The sequence below is a fragment of the Myotis davidii genome, unplaced genomic scaffold (assembly GCF_000327345.1).
Source record: "Myotis davidii unplaced genomic scaffold, ASM32734v1 scaffold461, whole genome shotgun sequence".
In the NCBI taxonomy this organism is placed as follows: domain Eukaryota; kingdom Metazoa; phylum Chordata; class Mammalia; order Chiroptera; family Vespertilionidae; genus Myotis; species Myotis davidii.
Genome location: NW_006295825.1, coordinates 429,406 through 438,617, shown reverse-complemented (window position 1 = coordinate 438,617; position 9,212 = coordinate 429,406). Strand labels below are relative to the sequence as shown.

Genomic DNA, 9,212 nt, shown 5'->3' with positions numbered 1-9,212 from the left:
CGGTGGAGCTGAAGCCCCTGTGCGGCTGCCACAGCTTCGCCGCCGCCGCCGACGGCCCCACGGTGTGCTGCAACCCCTACCACTTCAGCCGGCTCTGCGGGCCAGGTGAGCGCGCTGCGCCGGGCGAGGGACGGGCTTGAGCGCGGGGTCCCCCTCCGGTCCCCTTCCGTGGCCTTTTTATATCGGACACCTCGGGTGGGCAGAGCTGCGGTGCTCCCGCTCCCGTGGGTGCCCCTGGGTGGTGGGAGTTTCAGTGGAGGCACCTCACCCTGGGAGGGGATCTGGGCACACACATCAAATGGCAACTTCATCAAGGCACCAGCAAACTTAAAAAGGGTCATGGTGGAGTTTTCTTTATGTAGCTGCAGGCTCCAACTTTACCGGGAGAGGGTAGGCCCTAGGAGAAGCCAAAGATTGCGAGGCGGCCCCTCATTTACCCCCTGTCTGTGCTCAGGCTGTAGCATTTGTATGCATACGCCTATACCTAAGCTGTACTTTCTTATCACCAAGTGCAAGTATATGTTGTGAAATTGGGTGTAGACAATTCGTGGCTTGAGTCAAAGTGTTTGTAAACTCTCCCCCTTGTTCCTTTGTATACTTTGGAGCAAAGCTTTTTCAGGGTAACCCCTCTCAAGGTGGATACCACCCTCTTGGCCTGATTGCTCCCAGCATCCCTTGGGTGTTAAAGGTGAGGGCTCTCCATCATCATCATTCTCAATTCTGTGTCCAGTTGAGGGTCCTGGGGGCATTTATGAGTAGGTGAAGAAGCCAGGTATTTTATTACATCTGAGGAGTGCTCCCTGTCTTTGTTCCCTCCCTGGGACTTCCTGCACACACATACCACCCCCAGCCCAGCTTACCTGAGGATGCCCTGGGTGCTTTAGCAGAGGTGAGGACAGGTGGAGGTTCTTAGCAGGCCAGAAGCTTGCGGGAACACACATTTTAACCTGTAGCATCTTTGAGGTGTATGCATTTTAGGGGGCTTTGGGGGTCCTGCAGGGGTGTGCCTATCAGAGAGTTATAGGCTATTGGATGTTGGAGGGCTCCGAGTTTCTCCAGTCTGGTCCCTCTGGAGTGAGTGAACACCCAGCCTGAGGGTCCATAGAGGGTCAGATCACAGGTCTCCTGACTCCCAGCGTGAAAGGGAGGGGGTGGGCCTATGAATGTGCTTAGGGGTAGTGGCTGGAGGGGAAAGGAAGGTGCCTCAATGGTGGTTCACTGAAGGGGGTTGGTGGCGAAAGGCAGCATTGACCTGGCTGCTCTGCTCCCCACATGGGTTGTCATTCCAGGCCTGATTCAGGAGCTTCGACTGTCCCTGACCTGTGGCCCATGGCTTTCTGTGCCCCTTGTTCCTCTTTCTCACAGCATCCCCTGGAAGTGGCTTCCTCCCTTCTGTTAGCCCCTCTCTCTGCCTCTGGGAAGGGGGCCCTATCTGTGGCCACCCCGTCCCTCAATGGTCATTATTGTTTAGTGGCAGATAATTGGTGGGGCCCATTCTGCTATTTTAGAAAGTCCTGGCAGGTATTTTCTCTCTCACCATGTCAGTCTGCCAGCAAATATTTATTGAGCACTTATTCTGTGCCAGGTACCATGCTGGATGCAGTAGCAGAGAGAGTGGACATATGAGTAGGATCCCTGCCCTCAAGAAATACTGCAGTCTTCCAGGGGACTTGGGGTGGAGATGGGGGGAGAAGGGCCAGGTCAGGGAGTGTGAACTATCAGCACTATGCGGTGTGTATGTAACAGGGTCACCTACCTCCCGGAGCACCTTTGCTCTAACCTGGAGCAGGCCTTTAGAGGGGAGGTGGGCGTTGGGGAGGAGAGGGGCAGCTTAGAGTCAAGATGCCAGCCAGGCAAGCTCAGGTGTGTGGGTGGGAAGGGGGGTTGTGAAAAAGCTGGAGACAACAGATAGGACCCACCCTTACCAAGGATGATTGGTGGGTTGTCCCTACTCCTTGTCTGAGAAGGCATCTTGGGTGTTGACTTGAGTTTGGTGGACTTGGGCAGGTACATGTTGAGGGACAAACTGCAGTGGGATGGTGCTTAACCACAGTCTTGGTCCTAGGCTTGGTTTGGCCAGTAACAGGTCTTGACCTTGGATGAGTAACCTACCCTGCTAGTCCCTACTAGTCAGTGGGGGTGGCTCCAGGAATATTCTCCACATCTAATTCTAGAGTAAGCACTGGCATTTGACTCCCTTCCTGCCCCCAGAAGGAGGCACTATTGCAGGGGCCATGTCTATTCTCCTTTCTCTTCTCCAACCCAAGGGGCCCCCCTTTTAAGCCATCCTGGGGGCTTTTGGGAGGACTGATGGTCTTGGAAGAGTTTCCAGTATATGCCAGGTGGACCCTGTTGCTTCATTCCCCTGCCTAGTGGCATGGAGACTAGGACTGAGAACTGGGGAACCCTTTACTGCCCACCCCACCCCCACCGGCTGGCTGCCAGCCTGGCTCCCAGAGCTGGGCGGGTGCATAGCTGGAGCTCAGTCGTGCGAGTCCTGATAAGGAGACTGCTCCTTCCAGGGCTCTGGGGGAGAGGGCTGGGGCACTGGGGCGGACAGACAGACAGCTAGAGAGTCACTGGAACACCCAGCAGGCCAACTGAGGGGCACCCATCCGGTGCCGGTCACCTCAGTGCCTCTAATCCAAATGGATCCTCAGTGACAGGAAGTCCCTTTCTGGGCAGTGCAGACCCTTGCTGCTCAGAGCAAACCCTGTTCCATCTGTAACCTCCTTTGGCACATTGGTGTCAGTTCTCCTCTTTGGATGTCTTCCCATCTGTAAAGTGGTAAGGGTAGACAGAAGCCCTGAGGTCTGAGGGCAGATTTCAGGTGACACTGGCCTACCTCCCCTGCCCTGCCCTCTCCCTCATGGCTTGTCTCAGAAAGTTGGTTCCCTCTGCCCAGCTCTGGTGCTTCCCCATCCCCCGTGGGAGTCAATCCCTAGCACTCCCTCCCTCTTCTGTGTCTTTTGTGTGTCTTTCTGTCCAGGGAAAAGCCAGTTCACTGAGCTTGGTGCCTATGTGGACGGAAATGTGGAGAAATACTTTAATCACAGTTCCAACCTGTGTTTATAGAACTCCTTTCTCCCGAAAGTATCCATTAACTTTGGAATAAATCTCCTGCTCTTTGCTTCACCACTTTTTTTTTTCTGTAATTATATTCAGTAATTTACTATTATCCAAATTGCGCCAGGGAAAGAGACAGAGTGAGAGAGAGAACTTCTAAACGACTGTAGGAGGCCGCCTAGGAAAACACAGGGTTCCCAGGCCAGGACTATAGGAATTAGAATGGGCTAGAAAGTTTTCCTTTTATTTGGCCTGGCATTATCCCTTTGAAATGAGATCAATTTCAAGTTGGGCTTCCAAGCCCCCGCCCCACCCCTCTGGCCTGCCCGCCCTGCTCCTTGGAGCTCCTCCTTGGAGGTGAGGAAGGGGTGATAATGTGCAGTTTGCCTCTTGCTGGCGCCAGCCGGCCGCGCTGTTTATCTGGCTGCTGCCGGGGGAATCTGGGCAATTAGGCTCCACTGGCCTTAAAGTGCCAGGAGCTCCCTTTTTGTGTCTCCCACCCTGGGGCTTGGGGTTGAGCCTACGGCTTCTGGGGGAGGAGAGGACAGGCCCTGGGAGGCTACCTCCCCACCATCAGCCACCACTTGGTAAGGTGGAAGCTGGGAGGCCCAGGGAGGTCATGGAGCCTTTCCTAAGCAAGATGCTGAGCTACAAGGATGGGGGTGGAAAGTAGTGCCCCAAACGGAAACTTTACCAGCCCCAGAGAGAGGCTGTGAACTCCTCTGGCTTTAGAATGAGGTAGATCCCAAAAGGCCAGGTATCCTCTGGGGACTAAGCAGAGGCAGGCTGGGCTGAGCTGAGTTGAGCGTTAGTCTCCTGGTACTTGCTGCCCCTGGCTGACTGCTCTCTCACTTTTGAAGAAAGTTGGAGGAGATTCCTGAAGTTGATGCCCGAGGCTGGGTGTCTGAGGGGACTGGAACTTCTGATCTTTCTGCCTCTCTTTCTCCTTCTCCCTCTCCTTTTCTCTCTTTCCCATTCTCTCCCTCCCTCCTCCATGTTCATTTCTTTCATTTGTGTCTGCAGACTCTAAAAGTTCCTATTTTTTTTAAAAAAATATTTATTTTTACAGAGAGGAAGGGAGAGGGATAGAGAGTTAGAAACATCAATGAGAGAGAAACATCGATCAGCTGCCTCCTGCACACCTCCTACTGGGGATGTGCCAGCAACCAAGGTACATGCCCTTGACCGGAATTGAACCCAGGACGCTTCAGTCCCCAGGTCAACACTCTATCCACTGAGCCAAACCAGTTAGGGCTAAAAGTTACTATTTTTAAAGAACACAACTTTTACAAGCACTAAGCTTCTAAGAAGGGCGGGCACAGAGGGTCTGAGGGCAGCTCACACCTTTCTCATCTAACCTTTTGTTTTACATATCAAGTGTCTGACTTGAGTGCCCACCTTGCTCACCTGATTTAATGTCTGGAGCTCCATTCTCCCAGACCCATGGGACCTGGATATATGGAAGTGGAGGTGCCAGTTAAAGGTCACCCAGGCCTGGCCAGTGTGGCCCAGTGGTTGAGTCCTATGAACCAGGAGGTCACAGTTTGATTCCTAGTCAGGGCACATGCCAGGGTTTTGGGCTCCATCCCCAGTAGGGGGCGTGCAGGAGGCAACTGATCAATGATTCTCTATTGTCAGTGTTGTTTCTGTCTCTCTCCCTTCCTCTCTGAAATCAATTAAAAAATATAAATATTTTTTGAAAAGGTTACCCAGTATTGTTCATAGCATCATTCCTAATAGCCCAAAAGTGGAAACAACCCAAATGTCCATTAGCTGATGAATGGATGAACAAAATGTGATATATCCAATGAAATGTCATACAATGGAATACCATTCAGCCATAAAAAAGAATGATATGCTACAACATGAATGAACCTTGAACACATAATGCTAAGTGAAACAAGCCAAGACACAAAGGTCATACATGTGTACAGTTGTGTGAAATGGAGAGGAAGTAGATTATTTTGATTGCCTAGCATTTGGAGTTTGGGGGTGATGAAGATGTTCTATAATTGGGTAGTGGTGTTGGTCTCACAACTCTGAATATATTAAAAACCACTAACTTGTATACTTCAAAAGAGTGAGTCTTAAGAGTGTGTGAATGATAATTAAATTTTTCAAGAAAAGATAACGATACTGGTCCCCAACTAGCCTCCCCCTTTGTTCAATTGAAAGAGTAACTTCTACTTTTCTATGTGGCCTTGGGCTGGTCCTTTATCTTGCTGGATCTCAGTTGCCCCATCTTTTAAAAGAAGTTGAGTTGAGTTGGGTGAACTCCAAGAAGTTGAGTAAGGCAAACCTCTGACCTTCTAATTCCTCCTGCTGGGGGTGAAGTCTGTAGGCCTTCATACTTATTTACTTGCCTAGTGTGTAAGTGAGTAATTAGCTTCCAGTCCCCACGGTTGTTACAGTTCTGTGCAAACTGCTTTGCTGGTGCAAATGGGGGCCTGGAAAGTCTTTCCCGAGAGCTCTGCCGTTCCCTGCTAGCTGGTATGTCTGACATTTCAGGTGTGTAGATGCTTTCTGTCTCACTCATATCGTTAGAACCCTGCCACCTCAGGTATGGCCATGGGTGGTGGGTGTCACAATTCAAGGCCCAGGTGGCTCCTGCAACAGACACTGAGGTTGATGACTGACAGTGGCTTGACTCCCACCACTGTCCACTGCTGCTAAGTTTCACTTTTGGGACATCTCTGGGGGGCAGCTGTACAGAGCCTCCCACCTTGTGTGGCCTGAGCCTCAGCCTTTCAGAGTTTTGCCAAAGGAACCCTAACACAGTAATTGCAGTCCTTCTGATAAGTTAGTGGGGTAGTATGGAAAGGGCCTGAGGCTGGGGGTCAGTAGACCTGGCTTCTGGTTCTGGCTGTACAACCAGCTCCCTATCTGGCCCTGAGGGAGTCACTTCACTGTCCAGGCTCCCGTCTTCTGTCCAGTGGGAGCACCAGCCTCAAGTCTCCTTCCCTGGGGAACTCTAGCCCTATCTGTGTTTTGACTCTTGTCCTGAGAGGCTAGCTCTCACTCCAGTGTGGTCTCTAGCCCCTCCCAAGTCCCGAGGACCAGTAGATGAGGTGACTCCTACTGAAGGCAAATGACTCCCTCCTTCAGTCCTGGTGGTGTCTCCTGTGATCACTTTGGCCCATAAGTCCTCCTTCTCCACACCTTTGTCCGCTGATGCCCCCAACTTTACCATTGTCCTCATAATTATTGTTTTAGTCCACAGATGCTTACTGAGCATTTTCTGTGCGGATGATGTGACTTAGCTGGGGTGAAGGGGTAGAAGATGGGGTGCCTTTTGATTACCTGTCTCGTTGGGGTGTAGAGCAGAGTCAGCTTGGGCTCAAATCCTAGTTTTACCATGATTGGCTGGGGCACACGGGGCAAGTCAGTTTTCTCCTCTGTAAAATGGGAATATTGACCATTTTGTCTCTGAGAAAGGATAAGATAAAAATAAGTGCCCAATGAGCAACTCTGTACCTAAGGTCCAAGAGAATAAAATACAATAAATGAAATTGAAAATGCCTGGCATGGAGGCACAGGGTAGGCTTTCAGCAAATGTTTGCTTCTCTCCCAGTAGCTACTCCATGATTCACTTTTCCTTCTCCCTAAATACTGTCCACAAAAGATGCCCTGTTTCTAGACCTTAGAGCCTTCACTTTGTTGAAATAATTTCTGGCTGGAAAAGCCAGGGTGGAGAAGAGCTGAAGCTGCATAGGGTGTATTGAGCAAAACAAATGCTCCTACAGCTAATTGTGCCTTATTATAATTACGAAAAACACTTATTACCCCTTGTGTCATTACTGATACCTGCCTAATAATAGTTATTACCACTTTACTACCACTGAGTGTTTGTTTTAGTTTGCGATTTGATGGTGTTTAGTTTCATTTAGGGAAAATGAAGGGTCATTTCATTCATGCAAATTGTTACTTAGTTTAGCAAATTGTTACTTCCCCTAAAGCAAGAGGCTAAGGAATTCTTCTGAAGACAAAGTATATGTTTTTAAGGAGGAGTATTTTAGGCAAATGAAAGGAAACCAAAAGAAAAATACCGTAGACAATAAGGAATCACACAGGGTCTGAGCTGGAAGGCAGTGGAGAGCTTGTGTCCCACCCCTGTGCAGAGTGGGGGCACTGCGGCCGAGGGCTGGCAGGGACTGGTTTAAGGTCTCACATCTAGGTAGCTGGGTTTGGCTTCTCCGGTCCCAACCAATCTTGCCCTCCTTCTTGCCCCAAAGAATGCTACTTCTGATGCAGCTTGTTGGGAAATGAGCTTCTATGTCTGAGTCTCTGCACTCAGACTCAATTCTGATTAGAGTTGCCAAATTTAGCAAATAAAAGTACAGACTGTCAGTTAAAGTTTGAATTTCAGGTAAACAACACATACCTTTTTAGTATAAGTATGTCCCAAATATTGCGGGACATACTTATACCAAAAGCTATGCCACGGAAATCCAAAATTCAAATTTACCTGCGCATCTGGTATTTTATCACGCAACCCTGGCTCTGGCTTTTCCCTGCACCTGTGTTTCTCATTACAATAATAACTGTTAAGTGTTTGTGGAGGTATTTTTCCACAGTACCAAGAGCTGTACTAAGCATTTTATATACATTATCTTCTTTCACCCACCTGGCAAACCTGGGAGGTCCATATGATTATTGTCACCATTTTATTTATTTTTATTCTTTTTTAAAAAAATTTTTATTCTTAAGAAGTGTTTCTTATTGATTTTTTTTTTTAAGAGAAAGAAGAAGGTAGAGGGAGAGAGAAACCTTGATTGGCTGCCTCCTGCATGCCTCCTACTGGGGATCGAGCCTGCAACTCGGGCACGTGCCCTGACTGGGAAATGAACCAGCAACCTTTTGGTGCACAGGACCGTATCTAACCAACTGAGTCACACTGGCCAGGGCTAGTGTCACCATTTTAGAGCTGAGGAAACAGGCTCAGAGAAGTGATGTAACCTGCCCAAGGTTGCACAGCCAAAGGTGGCAGAGCAGGGATTGACCCCAGGTCTGGACCCTATACCTGGGCCTTACTGCTGAGCAGTGATGTTCCAGTGGATTTGGGTAGCAGAGGTGATGGGAGAAAAGGAGGGTTTCCTATGAGCTGGGTTTATTATAGGAGGGAATCAATAATCAATAATCTTGTGGAAGAATCCCAATGTGACCTTTCCCACCCTGGCAGTGACATGCTGTCTCCTGTCTTCCAGAATCACCACCACCCCCCTACTCTCGGCTGTCTCCTCGTGACGAGTACAAGCCACTGGGTAAGTGTGTCCTTCCGACCCTGGGGGAGGTATGTCCATCCCGGGTGCCCCTTCATTCCAGCGCCCAGCCTCCGAGCCGAAGGGCTGGGGGGACTGGAGGGTGGGGTGGAAGCTGGCCTGGCTGCTTCTGAAATGGGGTGAAGTATTACAAACACACCCTCAGTTGGGCCGAAGCAGACAGCCTCTCCAGTGGGCTATTTACATCTTGAAATTCCTCCGCTCATCATTAACCTCTCTGTGACCTTTAAACATGGGCCAGTGGGAGATGAATGGGTTTGGATTTAAGCATCTCATTGGAGGTGGGTTGGTATTTGTCTCTTTTCCTTTCTCTCCCTCCCCCAGTCTTAGATTATTCTCCTTTAGTGAGTATTAATTGTTACTATGACAGATAGGTTGAGCAAGAAGTCACTGTTGAGAGGAGCTATAGGTTTTCCCCCTTTTTAAGCCAAAAAGTTTACCTGGGCAGGAACAACAGTTGGAACTTTTAAGAAAGCACTTGTATTGGTACATAAAGCCCCTGGCCTGATGGTCACGTCATTTTAGACAGGTCCCGTTCAGAGGTAGAATGTGTTCTCTGCAAACCTTGGGGCTAGATGAGCAGCTTGTGTTCTGTGTCAATGTGTGTGGTTCTAAAAGTAGAGATGGCCTGTTTCCTGGTCCTCCTGTTTCCTACAGTGGAGAATCCTAGAGTTTGGCTTTAATAGTACCAGGAGAACAGCTTTGTGACCCAGACAGTTCCCATGGGACTGAGCTAGGCTTTAAAAGTCAGATGGCGTGGCAGTGTTGCTAACACATTCCCACAAGTGACCACAAAAAGTGTGTTTTGTTTTGTTTTGTTTTTTGGTAAAGGCTCTTCTCAATAGCGTGTGTCAGCATTCTCTGGGA

General features: G+C 49.4%; 1 protein-coding gene across 1 annotated transcript in view; it reads left to right on the top strand.

Annotated features, from left to right (window-relative positions):
• Window positions 1–6: 6 nt before the first annotated feature.
• SMAD6 (SMAD family member 6) overlaps window positions 7–9,212 on the top strand; it is an 80,470-nt gene continuing 71,264 nt past the window's right edge. The window contains exons 1-2 of the mRNA XM_015568472.1: window positions 7–105; window positions 8,271–8,327. The gene's annotated coding sequence lies outside the window, so the exon portion shown is untranslated. The remainder of the gene's footprint in view (window positions 106–8,270; window positions 8,328–9,212) is intronic.